General features: G+C 38.8%; 1 protein-coding gene and 1 long non-coding RNA gene across 15 annotated transcripts in view; one reads left to right on the forward strand and one right to left on the reverse strand.

The window, feature by feature from the left end:
* Positions 1-17230, reverse strand: part of BNC2 (basonuclin 2) — a 444904-nt gene that overhangs the window by 351674 nt on the left and 76000 nt on the right. The window lies entirely within an intron of this gene.
* LOC111098058 lies at positions 3417-5273 on the forward strand. Its single transcript, XR_005366796.1, has 3 exons — positions 3417-3512; positions 4005-4113; positions 4924-5273. It is a non-coding gene; the product is annotated as an uncharacterized LOC111098058 (long non-coding RNA).

The following is a 17230-nucleotide window of genomic DNA, read 5'->3' on the forward strand; positions in this document are numbered from 1 at the left end:
CACAAAGTGATTGTGTTTGTGACACTAGTGACACCTTACCTAGTAGAACAGAATCTGATTTTCTTTTTCCAGTAAGTCTGACACAAATTCAAAATTCAAAAATTCAAAATTTTTGGTTAAAACAAGAAAAAAAGTTGTATTTAGAGAATGGAGGAGGGATGCCTGAGTGGCTCAGTGGTTGAGCGTCTGCCTTTGGCTCAGAGCGTGATCCCTGAGTCCCGGGATGGAGTCCTGCTTCGGGCTCCCTGCATGGGGCCTGCTTCTCCCTCTGTCTGTGCCTGTGTCTCTGTCTCTCTCTCTGTCTCTCATGAATAGATAAATAAAATCTTTTTTTAAAAAATGGAGGAAAGCACCACAGGAAGAAGAAACAAAGATGACTGTCCTTTTTTGATCCAAGAGACTTTGCTGCTGCACTGTTCCAGCACTGGAAATTCAAAGAGCATAGCCTTGGTTCTAGAGTTACTCACAGTGTGGTAGTGGACGCAGGTAATCAGGGTTCAGTGTGCTAAGTGGATTATTCTTAAAGGTGTTTGTAGTAATCTGGTGCTACTTTTTCACTGAGTACTTGGGACACCTACTACCACTGAAAATAAATAAGACAAAGCACTTTCAACAGTTTTTTTAAAAATCTAGTGTGGAGCATTACACAGATATTAAGTAATTGTCCCACAAGGTATAAAGCAGTAGGTGCCTTAAGGAAAACACTGCAAAAGAGGAGGTATATCTTGGAAACAATATGACTAGGACACAGTATAGTGAGAGTCGGAGATGAAAAGATAAGCTTGCCTATGCTTACGGAGAACTTGAATACAGAAGGAAGGACTTATTCTGACAAGAGAGAGTGTGTAATGGATGAAGTTTGAGAGCTGAACAGTGATAAACCCAAATATTTTTAAAAGCCTCCAGTGCCAATGAGTCAATGCCTGGAGGGAGTCTGAGGGTGAATTGGCCAAATTACCGCAGCCAGCTTGTAGCAGGACAGTAAGATTAAAATAGAGTAAAGGAGTGGTATGAATTCACTTTATAAACCACCACCTCCATGACTTCCCAGTAATCATAAGACTTTTTTTTTAAGGAAAGGACAGTTCTAGGAGACAATGCAAACTAAAACAAATGCCTTCAGGATATGGCAGCAAATGGGGTGGGAGAAGAAAAAGGAAGAAAATGATCACTCAGTTATTTGAGCCTGTGAGATCTGAAGAATGATGGGCACTTCTAGAAATTGGTTAAGGTTCCTGTGTACATGCTGACATTACAATGCACTTCACAGAGACACCTTCCAGTATATTTTCCTGAGAAGGACATGTGCTTGTGGTATTAGAGAAAGAACTAGAACCTTAAACTCATCTTTGCCCAACACAACTCTCTACCAAGTAAATCCATGCCCACTGCAATGTAAGACTAGACTGTCTAAGCCTTAAAGTATCTCCCTGGCAAAGTTTTTCTTGGGGCTTTTACTTCCTGATAGACACTGGATGAATAGCTGTTCCCCATTTTCAGAGACCAGAATTAGAATTAAAAAGAAGAACTGGAAGGCCACAGAGATCAGGTGACTAACGTGGTAGAAGCTTTTGCTCTGTATTTCTTCAAGAGAACTACTCAAAAGCAGATGCAGGTTAGGTAAGGTCTAAAGCTTATATACTTTGGAAGACCCTCTTAAAGAAAGCACACAAAAATATACGCAAACTTCACAAAAAGAAATAATCATGTAAACACATTTGCTGGTACCCCTCCCAGGGGCTTAAAGGGAAACTCTGTGCACATGCCTCTGTTCAGAAGAACAGCCCTAGGGCTCAATGGCCATTTGAGGAAACTAAAGGGAAGGTGGCAATCTCAGGAATCTGGCATTTCTGTGTAATAGATAGAAGCAAACTTTCCTGGACAGCACCAAAAGAGTTAAAATTGCCCAAGAAAATGCAGGCAAAAAGAGATGAGTGGCTTAGACTGGCTGATTACTCTTACAAGGATCTCATTGGACGGGTAAAATACAAAGAAAGTGTGTGCCAGTTTTTACAGAAAACATATGAGAACTTACCTGGGGAAATTTACTTTCTCTTAAGTAAACAAGGAATCTTTTCAGGTATTTTGAGTTGAAATTGAGAAGGACATTTTTTTTTTAAGATTTTATTTATTTATCCATGAGAGATACAGAGACAGAGGCAGAGGGAGAAGCAGGCTCCATGCAGGGAGCCTGATGTGGGACTCAATCCTGGGACCCCAGGATCATGCCCTGGGCCAAAGGCGGCGCTAAACCGCTGAGCCACTGGGGCTGCCCGAGAAGGACATTTTTAATTATAGAGAATGTACAGAAAGAGTAAGCCACTGGAGAATGGTGACCATAATGCATTAACATTCAACTTCATTCCAAGTGGAACAGACGAGATCAGGAGTTAAATTTTTACATACAAAGACCCACCATACAAGGGAGGAATGAAGGAAGGGAGGGAAAAAGAAGGAAACAGAAGAAAAACATCAGCCTCTATTTGAATAAGCTTACATGAGGGGCTTTTTGTAAAAAAAAAAAAAAAAAAAAGAGAGAGAGAGATTAACAAATGTTAAAATTAATTTATTCCCCCAAACGTGGCTCCTCAAAATAAAATTAAAACAAATATGAAATGTAAACTGTTAAGGCAATGGCTCCTTTTTCTGTTCTGGATGCCCTGTTCCATGTGAATAAGTGCTTGGGGCAAGCAAATTCATTGGCACTGTCTTTACAGCTCTAAATTTCAACTGCAGATGGGTGATGCCCTGCACCAAACATGGAGGGGTAAGCTCTGGTAGGTGCTGGTGAAGAAGGAAGAGCAAAATCACAAAGGACAGCACCCCTAAAGGAAAGTCTTTGATCTACCATGCAATAATCTCAATCCCTTAAAAGTCCCTACCCCTAACCCCACACTCCACTCTCACCCAGCTGGTTAGACAGCTTCTCCCCTTCCCAACTGCCACTGGAAAGAGACTGGAAAGAGCAAAGATCGCACAATGATCAAACAGGACAGGCTGGAGAACAGTAATGGTGATTCCAGGTTCCCTTGAGAATAATAAAGTAACAGAGGGGAAGGGAAGAGAGCCAATTAGTACATTCCCAGGCAAGAGAGAGCGGAGGCCAAAGAAAAGGATAGAATTAAAGACCAATTGTGCCAGTCTGCCTACTTCAATGTTATTCTTCACAGATACAAAACTGACAAGCAACCAAGACAAAGGTATAAAATTTCCAAGAGTGGCAAGGCCCTGTAACTAGCCCTGCCTCTACATTTCTCTGTGATCCTGAGTGAGTCATCAGAGCCTCTCTAGACTTCATTGCTCTTAGCTATAAAATGAAGACTGAGGGGAAAAAAAATTCCTGTGAATCCTTCCCATGGTAGCATTCTAGAACTCTAAGGACAGCATGAGGTACATAGAAGAGTACGGAGTCTGGAACCACATGGCTTGGGTTTGCATTCCAGCTCTAACAGAACTAGCTGTCTGACTCTGGGAAGGTTACTTGACCTCTCTAGACTTCGGTTTCCCCACCTGTAAGAGATGAAAAAAAAAATATTCTCTATCTTATGGAGCTGTCCTGACTATGAAATGCTGTGTTAGCTGTAATTACGGCCATGAGCCAATTTTGTACCCAATACCTTTCAGGTACATGCCCGCCTTTGTGTGGTAAATCACCTTTCTGGAAAGTTCTTCATCAATGGGGCAAATACCTGCCCAGCACTTTCCAAGGTGCTTCCCTTCCTAGGCCAGAGGTAGACATTAATGAAGCATAGAATTCTACCATTAGCTTGGAGGCAGCGTGAGGATCTTCACTGAATCAGAGCTTGCACAGAAAATGAGGCAGCCACACCTTAAATATAGATAATACTGTTCTTTCATTACTATTTCCATTTCATATGGTTCAAATTGGTTCAAATGTAGGACCCTATAAAAACATAGTTCAAGAGAACTCTTTTTGGTAGAAAAAAGAAAAGAGAATCCCCAACCCATGGCTGGCTCATGACCACTGAACTCTTGATTTCTAGCTCCAAGGACCACAGATTCTCCAGAAACATTTATACTGTCATCTATGGAAAACAATGGGTAAATGCAGATGAATGGACTTATTTGATACTATAAGTATCAAGAGATCAGGTGACTAACCCCACCTTTGCAACTCTCCTTCATTTGCACCTGGCTAACTTGGAGTAACTTCCTCTCTTCTTGGTCCTCTCAAATCTATCCTTCAATCAAATCTCAGAAAAATTTCTTACAACCCAAAGGCTTTTATATGCAACAGCATGGATGAATCTCTATTACACTAAGAGAAAAATCAGACTTAAAAGTTTATGTACCATATAATTCCATTGATATGACATTCTACAAAAAGCATAAGCCTATAGGTGCAGAAAACAGATCAGTGGTTCCAGGGCTGGAGGTGAGAGAAAGGGTTAGTCACTCAGGAGCACTGAGAATTTTAAGGGGTGATATAATGTTCTTCATCTTGACTCTGCTGGTGGTTACAGGCCTTGTATCAAACATACCAAACTATACACTAAAATAGGTCCATTTTCTTCTATATAAATTCTACCTTAACATAAAAAAAATTGGGAAACTCCATGGACCACCCCCCACCCCCGCCTACAGGTTCCATGGCACTGTTGTTCTGTCCCATCTTGCCCTCCACATTCCAGCAATAATCAACTTTTTAAAATGTCCTGCACTCTCCATGCATAAGCTTCTCACCACGGGCTCATTCTTCAACACAGCTTTTCCCAACTAACTCCTAAGTCCTCCACACTGTCTCCCTCAAATACCACACTACCCCTCAAATTCCCAAGCTAATAAGTTGGATGCCCTTTCTCTAGGCTCTCATAATGCCTAATACTGCCCTATCCCTGCATTCAAAGTAATGTATTATATATTTTATAGCATATGTTGTGACACAATTGTCTTGTCTTTCAGCAATCAACTATCAACTGATAAAAAGAACTACTTTTTATTCACCTGTGTTTATGCAGCCTGGCACATGGCAGACCCTCCAAAATCTGTATTGTAATAAATGTGTCATAAGGCATCACTGTATCCCCACCACTTATAAAAGTGCACCCTTGGCTCAATACAGTCAGCTCTTGCTGCACAGCCATAGAAATGACCATGCAACCTGAAACCAAGCAAAGCAATCTTAATAATCAATAGGAAAATTATGATTTTTCTATGTCTTCTAACATTGTCAAGGCATTAAAAACTATCAGTTACATATGTACAAGAAAATGGGAAAAATTATTTATTATACTGTAATTTTAAATATTTGAAATTTTGAGACTTAAAGTATTTTCTCTTATTAAAAAAATTGAGTTGTGCACACTGCCATCTTCTCACAGTAAATTTAAAATACCAAATGAGTTTTTTTGTTATGCCTTGGTGAACTGCTCTATTCCTATGTTTGGATGAGCTTCCAACATTTTATCCTTTGTGTTTTACTGTCTTGCAGTATCCCTCTAAGGAGTTCCTTTAACATAAAGTTTTTTGCCAGCATCCTTTCCTCTGTTAGGTCTTCATCCTTTTAGTCACAACCACCTTCCTTTTTTTTTTTTTTTTTTTTTTTTTTAGATTTATTTATTTATGAGAGAGAGAGAAGCAGAGACACAGGCAGAGGGAGAAGCAGGCTCCATGCCGGGAGCCCAATGTGGGACTCGATCCCGGGACTCCAGGATCGCGCCCTGGGCCAAAGGCAGGCGCTAAACTGCTGAGCCACCCAGGGATCCCCCACAACCATCTTCCTAATCTGTGATAAATTACCCTGCACTCAGCTGCTGTGGCTGCATGTAAGGAATGGCAGTGTTGACATTGCCATGGTCAGCTATTTTTTCCAGAACTCTCTTTAGAAGTTGTTCAAAAAAAAAAAAAAAAAAGAAGTTGTTCAAATTTCATTTCCAGCATTATCACTTTTTATTTCTTTGTGGCAGCTTTGATCTTTGTTGGCCAATCCCCCCTTTGCATTATCCATTTTTATGAAACATTATAATGAGACAAGAAAGCAACATGGCTACACGCTTTGCTGTCTGTTCAGGACCAAATAACAGTGTGCTAGTTGGATTTTATAAAATTACAGTTAACATGGTAAGTGAAATTTAAACTGTGTTTTTGGGAAACTGGTGTTATTTAATTAGCTGTAATAACTGAATACTGTGCATACAGGAACCATGCAAACTAAGAATTATTTATATTTAATAAAAAATAATTTTAGAATTAATGAACTGGCCCACTACTGGACCAGATTTAAGGAATAGGAATTTATGCCCTTCCGTTCTACACCTTCTAGTTTACAGTATCACAAAATCAAGGAAACTTCCTAACTCAATTCGCAGTCAAGTATAGCAAATTACAGGAAAGAGTCAGATTATAATCCAAACTCTGTTACCAGTAACAAAGTTATAAAAGGACACTGCACCTCCATGACTTCCCTATAAAATACAGTTTAATAACAGTTCCTTCGGCACAGGGTGGTTGTAAAGACTCTAAAGAAGAAAAAGATTTTAAAATGTACTGTGAAAAATTCAACTAGATACTATCGCATCAAGTGTACACTTAGTATGCACCAAGCACTATTATAAAAGCTTTTCATTAAATTTTCTCATACAATTCTCATAATAACCTACAAGATAAGTAGCATTATAGTCTCTATTTTATAGAAGAATACTGAAGCACTCACTGAGAAGTCAGGTAACTTGTTCAAAGGGCATGCAAATAGTAAGCAGTTAAGCCTGTATTTGAACTCAAGAAGTATAACTCTATAGTTCAAGTTCTTCAGAACTTCTTCAGTAACGTGTTTGCTTTCTTAGACCACAGAAGGACATGGTCACTGAGAAGGGTAAAACACTGACTCCTAGAAATTGAACAAATCTAGTTCACTATGACTCAACATAGGAAACAGTTCTATTGGGACATTTTCAGGTTTCTGGCAAAAGGACAAAGATGCACAATGTCCAGAGAGCCAAGGAGCTAACCAGAACTATTAAAGGAGCCAAAAAAGTAGGCGAGGGAGTTCAAATATCTTCAATTATTTTATGCTAGGGAGAAGAAGCATAAAAACCAGAAAAGAACTAAGAAACAAAATTCATTTTGCAAGAATAGTGAAGGAATTATATTTATCATGAGTGTATTAAAAAGCAAGAGTGCCATAAAAACAAGATATGTAGAACCAACAAACTTCATTGACATTCTCAGTAACACTGACTCTGAAAGTTAATAACACTGTTTGCTAAGGTCTGATTTTACAAGGAATTCCATATGGAAACAGAAACATGAGAACCTAATAAGGATGTATACAAAAGCAAAGGATAAGTTAACTAAAATAAGTAGATTCCTCTCAAAATATAATACATTCAGAAGGACACATTTAGAACATTTGTATCTCATTAAGGGTATTAAGTGAGAAAGATTCTCAGTACCAAGCAGTCCTAATTATAATTCATCTTAGGAAATAAAATGTGTTCTCTTTACAAAACAGTAAAACATAGTGCAAGAGGAAGCTTAAACATAACAGGACTGTTGACAAAGCGAGACACAAAATAAACCCTATAGCCCAAAGGAATACCAACTAAAAACTGAATAACCACTCTACTGTATCTTTACACAATACCCAATACCTCTTTTTTTCTCTTATTGTCAATCTTAATAATCCAAAGCAGAAAAAAAGTTGCTAAGCAAAAGAGTACCCAATTTACAAAGAATAGAAACAAAATAAATTAATACAAAACAAAGGCAAACATGTTTGTCCCATCACACCTTCACCATGGTTCCGTCAGTGGTGAAATGAGATGTTCAACAAAAAGACTTCACTGGCAGAGGTGCACGGCTTTGGGAAGGGGCAGTTTAGCTTTCAATCCCACCAATAAGGAGTATTTGGTCTTTTATGTCCTGAAGTAGAAAATGCTTTCAATGATATGTAGTGGGTTGTGTGACTTATGGATTTTAAGGAACTACTTCACAAATCTGAAGGGACAATAATAAAAAGAGCATGATTAAACACAGAAGCATTTTATTAGACAGAAATTAGGTTGGCTCCAAGTAACAGAAAATCCAGTTGATAAGACCTTAAGTAATTAGTTCTATCACAAAATAAATATGTAGTCAGGGTGTCAATGACACCAGCTCTGCCTCTGCTACATCAGGATCCATCCTCAGGTTTGTTCACTGCCTCAGTAAGCATTACAGCCAAATTCCAAGCCATCATTTGTTTTTCATTCTAGATGAGAGACTTGCACTACCCTCTCCCAAAAGACTTGCTCTTACAGATTACTGTCATAACTTAGTTACATGCCCACTCTTAGACCAATCAGTGCCAAGGGAAATAAAATCATCATGACTTGACTTTTCTTATATTAATCATGAATTATCTCCTATTATTGCTAAATTCAATGGCTTTCCTGTTCCCATTCCCCACCCCCAGACACTTGCAAAGAGAGAGGTGGGATGGTTCCTAATGAAGATATTAGTGTTGACCTCAATCGTTTTTAAAGATTCATATGACATTTGTTAAAGGCAGTTTTATGTAAAGAAGTCAACAGTTAACATCACTATCTAGATCTAATTCCCTGTGAGTTTACAGAACACTCCAACATTAGACAACAGGGGCACCAGAATGCAATGAAATGCAATGAACCATTTTCCTAGTTAGATGAATAAGAGCCAACAAAGCAAAGTAGCTTTTAAAAAGCACAATTTCTCAGCCAACAACATGAATCAGAAGAAACTGTGTCAGTTCTTTTCAATTTTACATTTCCCAATATGATCTAGTTGAGTAATCCTATCCAACCTCACCTCTCTACTCAGTCTCTGCTTAGGGAATGAGGAGGTGAGAAAACATACAGGGCTAGTCGTATCAATCACTATATATTTTTAATTAGCTGTCTTTTCATTTAGACCATTTCTGCCTTCCTAGAAAGCAGGTAAGGTCAAATTACGAGAGATTATCTGATTTAAAATACCCCACGCAAGATCTTCCTGTATTTGAATTTTCAGTTATATAGACTTATGATGAAGGAATATTCAAATACCTTGAAAAACTCAGAATGCAACAGTCTTTGAGGGCATAGGCCATTCCTTCTGTATCTTTACAGACAGAATTAATCCTCAAATTGGAATCACTGGGCTGACCCTTATTCAAAGTATGAATACAATTTTGTGCAACTTCTCATATTTTTTTAAGATTTTATTTTTTAAGTAATCTCTACACCCAACATGGGGCTCCTCACAACCTCAAGAGCAAGAGTTGCAAGCTCCACCTAAGAGCCAGCCAGGCACCCCCATTTTTTTTAAGTAGGCTCCACACACAACATGGAGCTACAACTCACAATCCCAAGATCAAGTCATGGCTCTACTGACTGAGGCAGCCAGGCACCCCAAAACTTTTCTCATTTTTAAACTAAACTGCATCATATACTCCTCCTTGAATACATTTCATCTTTTCCTCTATGCTTTTTGGTTGTTGTTTCCACCTTAATACTTGCCTTGCCAACTAATGCTTATAATTTGTCATTCAAATTTTAGCAGATGAAATTCAAGGTCTTGGACTGGGGTCTCACATGTCCCCTTTTCTTCCATGCCCAGGCACAGTCCAAAACTTTGAATCCTTCTTCACAGGGTTCACCTACTAGCCAACTCTCAACCTCCCTGAGGCCTTTAGTTGACCCAAGAAAAGATGCAAGCTCTATACATGTCCCCAAAAGTAATGAGACCAAAAAGCTGACTATACTTGAAAGTAGGACTACTGCCTGCATCTTCCCTCACTTACTTTTTTTTTTCCTTTAAAACAATGCAGGTGGAAAAGAATCAGCAAAGAAATTGGGGAGGCTCAAGAGATGATGGTAAGGAGGATTCCACATCTGACTGGTTTCTTTATATTCCTGAGATCCCTGATCTGCATACATCTACATACCACAGAACAGACACAAACTAATTCTGGCTTTTTTTTTAAAAAAAACATATTCCAAAAGTCACTGCAATACCAGAAACATTTGGGAGACTGAGCCATCTGATGACAATTACAGGAATCCTGGAAGGGAAAAGAATGCTCAGGGAAGGCCAGACGGCCCTGCAATTATAAACCCTACCTCAGCCCCAGAGTCCTCCCCACACCCTCCACATCACTGCCAGGGAGAGGTGGATGGTGATGCTGTTACTCAACATTCCCAGGCCGATTCAAGAGAAGAGGCATGCTCACACACACTGCTCCAGAGGGCACATCATGATTTTGGTTTGCTCAGTTTTCTCATCCTTTGAAGTAAGAGACTTCCTGATTGTCATGAGTTTGGTTCCCAAGGATATGAGATTTACAGTAAAAAGATGATTGAAAAGGCAAACCACTGAAAATATTAGTATGACAGTAAAACTTTTTTCCAAGTTCCTTTATTCCCTGAATTGATCCTTGTGGAATTCTGGATAGGAGGTAGGGAGTAAGAGTAGTAGTTGGGAGGAGAAAAGGAACAAACATTTACTGAGCACCTCTTAGAGCAAGCTGCTTTCAGAATTAAGAAACCTTGCAAAGGAGATGGCATCCTGGTTTAATGACAACTAAGGCTCAAGAGAGGCAACACAACTAATCCCAAAACTCTTAAATGAAGACAATAGGCTGGAAACCAACACCAACCTGACTCCAAAGCCCACATGCTTTCTACTAAACTACACTGCCTGAGACCAGCTGCAAATATATCAGAATTAGACCTAGTATAACACAGAGAAATTCACCACTCTTACCAAGGCATAAGTGACTTAATTTCTTGTTACATAATTCATATAAAATATAATAAGTGAGTTAGTTACAGGTGATTCAAACAAAATTTTAAAAATTATTTGTAAAAAATTTTTGAAATAGTTATTAATCTACCCAGAGAATAGGTAACACTATTATTAGTCATTTGGAACATTTCTTTCTAATATATCTTTTTATGTGCCACAAAGTTGGGAGTCATATTATTTACACTTCTTACTGCTGTCCACTTCTTGTTAATTAATATATTGTGAGTATATTCCCGTATCATTATAAATTCCTCAAAATTCTGATCTTTTAAATAATTACATCAGAGGGTACCTGGGTGGCTCAGTCAGTTAAGCATTTACCTTTGGCTCGGGTCACTATCCCGGGGGCTCATGGGCTCCCTGATCAGCAGGGCATCTGCTTCTCCCTATGCCCCTGCCCCCTGCTTGTGCTTGCTCTCTCTCAAATAAATAAAATCTTTTTTGTTGTTGTTTTTTTAAAGATTTTATTTATTTATTCATGAGAGACACACACACAGAGGGAGAGAGGCAGAGACATAAGCAGAGGGAGAAGCAGGCTCCATGCAAGGAGCCCGATGTGGGACTCGACCCCAGGACTCCAGGATCACATCCTGGGCCGAAGGCAGACGCTCAACTGCTGAGCCACCCAGGCGTCCCAATAAAAATAAAATCTTAAAAAAAATTTAATTACATCAGAATATATTTCATAACAAAAGTCTTCCAACTGAAAGCTTTGTGCTGACAAGATTAGAAAACTTAAATACTTGAAATATTACATGTTCCATGTAGATATCTGCAGAAACAAGGAAGTATAGGAGACTGCCGAGCCATGAATCATGATTCCAAACAAATCCCTGTTGTTAAAAGAATTTACTTCGGTAGAATCACATTTGACAAAACTTAGGTTAGAAATATTACCAAACCAGTAATACAAAATGTGCAAAATTAAAAATGAGGATTGCAAATTATCAATTATCTTCTGCCAATGCATTTTTGTGTGGAAGTCAAAAGCACCAAACATTGTAGAATTTTCTTTAAATAGAGTCATGATAAATTCAGTATCTGCTTCCATTTAGTAGCAAAAGTTGAGCTTCCACAATGTGGCACACACCAAAGAACTGTTTGACTATCTTATAAAGCACAGCAGTGGTAGTAACAATAGCAATAATAAAAAGTAAACAGGAAGAGGACAGTGATGGTGGTTTTATTTTTTTTTTAAGATTTTAATTTATTTATTTGAGAGAGAGCAAGAGAGCAGGGAAGAGCAGCATAAGGAGAGGCAGAGGGAGAACTAGGCCTCTGCTGAGCAGGGAGCCGGATGCAGGGCTCAATCCCAGGACCCTAAGATCATGACCTGAGATGAAGGCAAATGTCCAACCGACTGAGCCACCCAGGAACCCCTTATTTTTTTAAGTCTTATTCCAGGTTACTCACTGTTCCTAACTCTTCATATAGATTTTTTTGTATTTAATTTTTTCTAAATCCCATAAGGGGGATCCCTGGGTGGCGCAGCGGTTTGGCGCCTGCCTTTGGCCCAGGGCGCGATCCTGGAGACCTGAGATCGAATCCCACATCGGGCTCCCGGTGCATGGAGCCTGCTTCTCCCTCTGCCTGTGTCTCTGCCTCTCTCTCTCTCTCTCTCTCTCTGTGACTATCATAAATAAATAAAAAAAAATTTTTTTTAATTTAAAAAAATCCCATAAGGTAGCTACTTTTCTTATCCCCATAAGTAACAAGCAACTTGAATCCAGAAAACTTGACTTCAAGTTCATTCTTGGCTCTAATAATCTGCAAATAGTTTTTTTCTAGATATCCCATTCTCACTGTATAATAGAAGGGTTGGGGCTGACAGCATTGTAGATTATTTTTTTTAAGATTTTATTTATTTATTCATGAGAGACACAGAGAGAGAGAGAGGCAGAGACACAGGCAGAGGGAGAAGCAGGCTCCATGCAGGGAGCCCGACATGGGGCTCGATCCCAGGGCTCCAGGATCATACCCCGGGCCGAAGGTGGTGCCAAACCACTGAGCCACCCTAGCTGCCCAACAATGTAGATTAAATGAGCTTTCATGTACTATAGATTTGACAATCACTTGAAAATATATATGTGCCCCTTTCAACCCATGGCAAACACAAAACACTAAATAATCATGTCACTAAATCTCATTATGGGCTCACAATCTTTCATAGTATAGCATACTAGGAAGTTATGAAGTCAATATATGTGAGCTTTAAAAGTGAAACCTCCAAGAGATGCTTGGGTGGTACCATCGGTTAAGCATCTCCTAGTTTTGGCTCAGGTCATGATCTCAGGGTCATGAGACTGAACCCTGCATCAGACTCCACACTCAATGCAGAGTCTGCTTAAGATTCTCTCTCCCTCTCCCCCTCCTGCTCATTCTCTCTCTCTGTCTCTCTCTCTTTCTGTCTCTCACTCTAAAAATAAAACTTTATTATTTTTTTAAAGATTTTATTTATCCATGAGACACACACACACAGAGAAAGAGAGAGAGAGAGAGAGGCAGAGACACAGGAAGAGGGAGAAGCAGACTCCATGTAGGTAGCCTGATGTGGGACTCGATCCCAGGTCTCTAGGATCACAACTTGGGCCAAAGGCAGCACTAAACCACTGAGTCACCCAGGCCGCCCTAGAATAAAACTTTTTTAAAAATAAGAAATAAATAAAAGTGAAACCTCCTTGGCCAATCAAGGCGTGCACTTCGTGGGACTGTCACAAAAATCCAAAATAAAGCTTGGTACTTCTAGAAATGTGAACCCCAAGATGAATGCAATCTGTCAATACCTGGTATCTAGATGAAAACTCTTGAGAAACTGGGGTACTCTGCCACCCTGAAAGCTGGCTGACCTAAACAAAAATAGTTCTTTACCAACGGTTGCCCAGGACAACTAAAACAAAAGGTCTGCAAGGGTGGGGCACAAAAATCCACACCAAGTCCCAAAAAAGAGAAGAGGGCTATCCCACCAAAGAGAAGGCTGTTTCCAGAAGGAAAGTGTGGGATATCCACCAGGGCCCTGGGGGAAGAGGTCCAAATCTTGATTTTTCATCTACCCTGTTCCCGTGTATTAAGTTAATGCTTTAGCTCAATGAAAGTAATTACCAGCCTGGCTCTACAATCCATCAGTTCAACCTGAGCATTCCTGCTGGTTTTTACTTTGGTCTCCAGGACCTAAGAATCCCTTTCATTGATCCGGAAGTATGAAGGAAAGGTTGGTTGTTACTAGTTTCTCTCTTTGAATTCTAAATTTCTGCCAAGTAATTAAGAAAAGAAAATGAATTATTTTCAAGTATTTTAATGGAAGCTATGGGGGTAAGAGTAGGCATAGCCTCTCAAAAATAAGATTAAAACCATGTATCTTTGACCTCCCCTCTTCTAAGCAAAATGGACAAATGCAATTTGACTCTAGGCTGTGAACTCAGGGATGAGATCCAAATCACCTACATTCAAATTTAGGTAGTTTGCCAAGAGTAGCTTACTCAATAAATGAAACGTATATGGATTTACAAAAGATTTTCATATGTCCCCTAATGTCTTTTAATGGAAGACATTATTACCATCCCCATTTTACAGATGAGGACAACAAAGTTGTCCTCCTCAGAGGTTAAAAGTACTGGCCCCAAGATCACACTTAAAAAGTTATTGAAGCAATCTTCTAGGTTCAAATATCAATCTTGTCTGTAATTTTTCCAAATAAATATAGCATGTTATGGTTTAAAGAAATTCTCCCACTAGAAGTAAAATTCAAAACTAAGCTAGGGACTGTATGAATCATAATGAAATCTTAAGTATATCCACCCTGCAGATAGGTATTCATTTTCCAATGTTCACTAAACTATATAACAGAGAAATGGTGAAATTATCCCACAATTTCTCCCACCACCTTGTTAATCCATTTCCACTACACAAATATACAGAATGTATTATTACAAATACAATAAACCTATGCACACAGAATACACACACACACACACACACACACACACACACACAGGAGGGAGAAGGTAAAGAACCATATGGCCGTAATGACAATAGTGAGCCCTTTCTGCCATTTTAATCGTAAACACAATTGCTTCCTGCGGTCAACAGCAAACCCCATGAGAAGGTTGCCTGAGAATGGATGTACTATCAATCCAAACAGCAAGTAGCTCTGAAAGCTATAAAAACATCAACAGGGCTTTGTTTTTTATTGCCTAGAACCAAGGTTCCAAGTTTTGCAATTAGAGCAGGTGACATTTGACTCCTTACGTATATGAAAATATGGTAAAATATACATATATATTTACCCTTTTTCTGATTCTACAAGCAATATACTCTAGCTATAGAAAATCCTAAAAGGCCGGGGTGTGGCTCAGCAGTTTAGCGCCACCTTCAGCCCAGGGTGTGACCCTGGAGACCCAGGATTGAGTCCCACGTGGCGCTCCCTACATGGAGCCTGGTTCTCGCTCTGCCTGTGTCCTGCCTCTCTCCCTCTCTCTCTGTGTGTCTCTCATGAATAAATAAATATTTAAAAAGAAAGAAAGAAAGAAAGAGAGAGAGAGAGAGAGAGAGAGAGAGAGAAAGAAAGAAAGAAAGAAAGAAAGAAAGAAAGAAAGAAAGAAAGAAAGAAAGAAAGAAAGAAAGAAAGAAGAAAATCCTGAAAGTGTAGAAAAACATCAAGAAACAGAAATTGGGAGCACCTCAGTGGTGCAGTCAGTTAGGCATGACTGTTGGTTTTGGCTCAGGTCATGATCTCAGGGTTATGAGATTGAGCCCATGTGGGGCTATGTGCTCAGCCAGAGTCTGCTTCTGAGTCTCTCTCCCTCTCACTCTGCCCCTCCCACTCATGCATACTCTCTCTCTAAAATAAATAAATCTAAAAAAAATAATAAATTAGTCATAATTCTAGTACTCAGAGGCAACAACTAATGACATACTGGCCTATTTTCTTCTAATTTTTTTTCCTGACTGCTAGACTATTAAAATATTTCCTTTCTAACAGAAAAAAAGAAACAATTTTCTCAGACAAGAACAAGGAAAATGTAGCTTAGAAAAATTTAATTCTACTGCATTTATAAATTCAAATTTCTTGAATAAAATTTTGATGACATAACTACAACAAAAAATATATTAAAATCCTTTAGAAAAGCTCAGTAAGGTCACTATCTAATACTTTCCAGTGCTACGTCCACTGAAAATAGTATTTTATTATTTATTTTTCCAAACCTTGTTTTCTAAAATCCTTTTTTTTTCCATTGAAATCATTAACCCTATTATCCAGGCTAGGTTCAGGATGTATTTATCCCCCCACCAAATAGGCTGGCATATTGAATATCGTAAGCTGAAGGAGTTTGAGAAAAATGGCAGAAGCAGGAAGGTCACACTGACCTTTCACTGGTCCCTCCTCTCTGAAACAGGCCATAAAACCTTCATATAACCAGGTGCCCTCCCTACATCAAGAGGAAAGGTGTATCCTTATCTCCAAAGACGAAGGGAAGAGAATTCTAATAGGTCTTGCTAAGTTTTCCCTGGTTTTTACTATAATTATCTCATACTCTAACCCTATCATCTTCCTCTACAACTGTATACTCTTCATCAAACCCAGCATCAAATACTCAGGTCTGGTTCTTCGGGTCTTCATTTCTTAGAAAAGTCTCCATGTTACATAAAACTTATATTAAATAAACTTATATACGTTTCTCCTGTTAAGCTGTCTTTATCAGTTTAATTTTCAGACCCAGTCAAGGACTAAAAAAGTCCAGGAAAACCTATTCCTCCTGTATAATCTTATCAGTGAGAAAAGGAACTTCAGCTTACCCAAAGAAGAAACTATGTAGAGAGGGGTATAGGGTCCTGTTTCCTTCTCAAAATTCCACTTCTGGAGGATACAAAGGAAATATCATCTAAATATGGTACATAAGCCTCTTCTGTACATGTATATAACCATATATAACATGTATACAACCATGTCTTTTAATATGAAATGAATCGCTCAAAAGTAAGGCCATTCATGCCTAACAAAGTTGAAAGTAATCTGCTTTTCACATCAAGAAATGGAGGCTCAAATGGAACCAGTAACCTTGATAAGGCTAAGAATAGCCCTTGGAACATAAATCTACTTTGTAGTGATTTCATTGATCATGTATTTCTAAGATACCTATTTAAGAAGGGCTCACATAGAACAAGTAGTTTTGTGCTAGTTACCGCTAGGTAAACACAAGTTTTAAATAATCTTCAGTGCAACAGACCTGGAATTTTATTCCCCACAGCCTAGTGATTTTAAATGCCCTGTGACCCTCTTAAGCACTGCCAACATCAACATCTGGTACCTGGCACAAAGAAAATAGATTCTAAGAGGTTTTAAAAAAAAAAAAAAAAAAAAAACCTTTCATTTTCATCATGTGCTTTAAATATGTTTCTAAGGTAGTTCTCTTTCTCCTCCTTCTGATACACACAAAAAAAGAAACTATTCTATCAGGCAGCTGTATTGTTT

Source organism: Canis lupus, chromosome 11, assembly GCF_011100685.1.
Source record: "Canis lupus familiaris isolate Mischka breed German Shepherd chromosome 11, alternate assembly UU_Cfam_GSD_1.0, whole genome shotgun sequence".
Taxonomy (NCBI): Eukaryota; Metazoa; Chordata; class Mammalia; order Carnivora; family Canidae; genus Canis; species Canis lupus.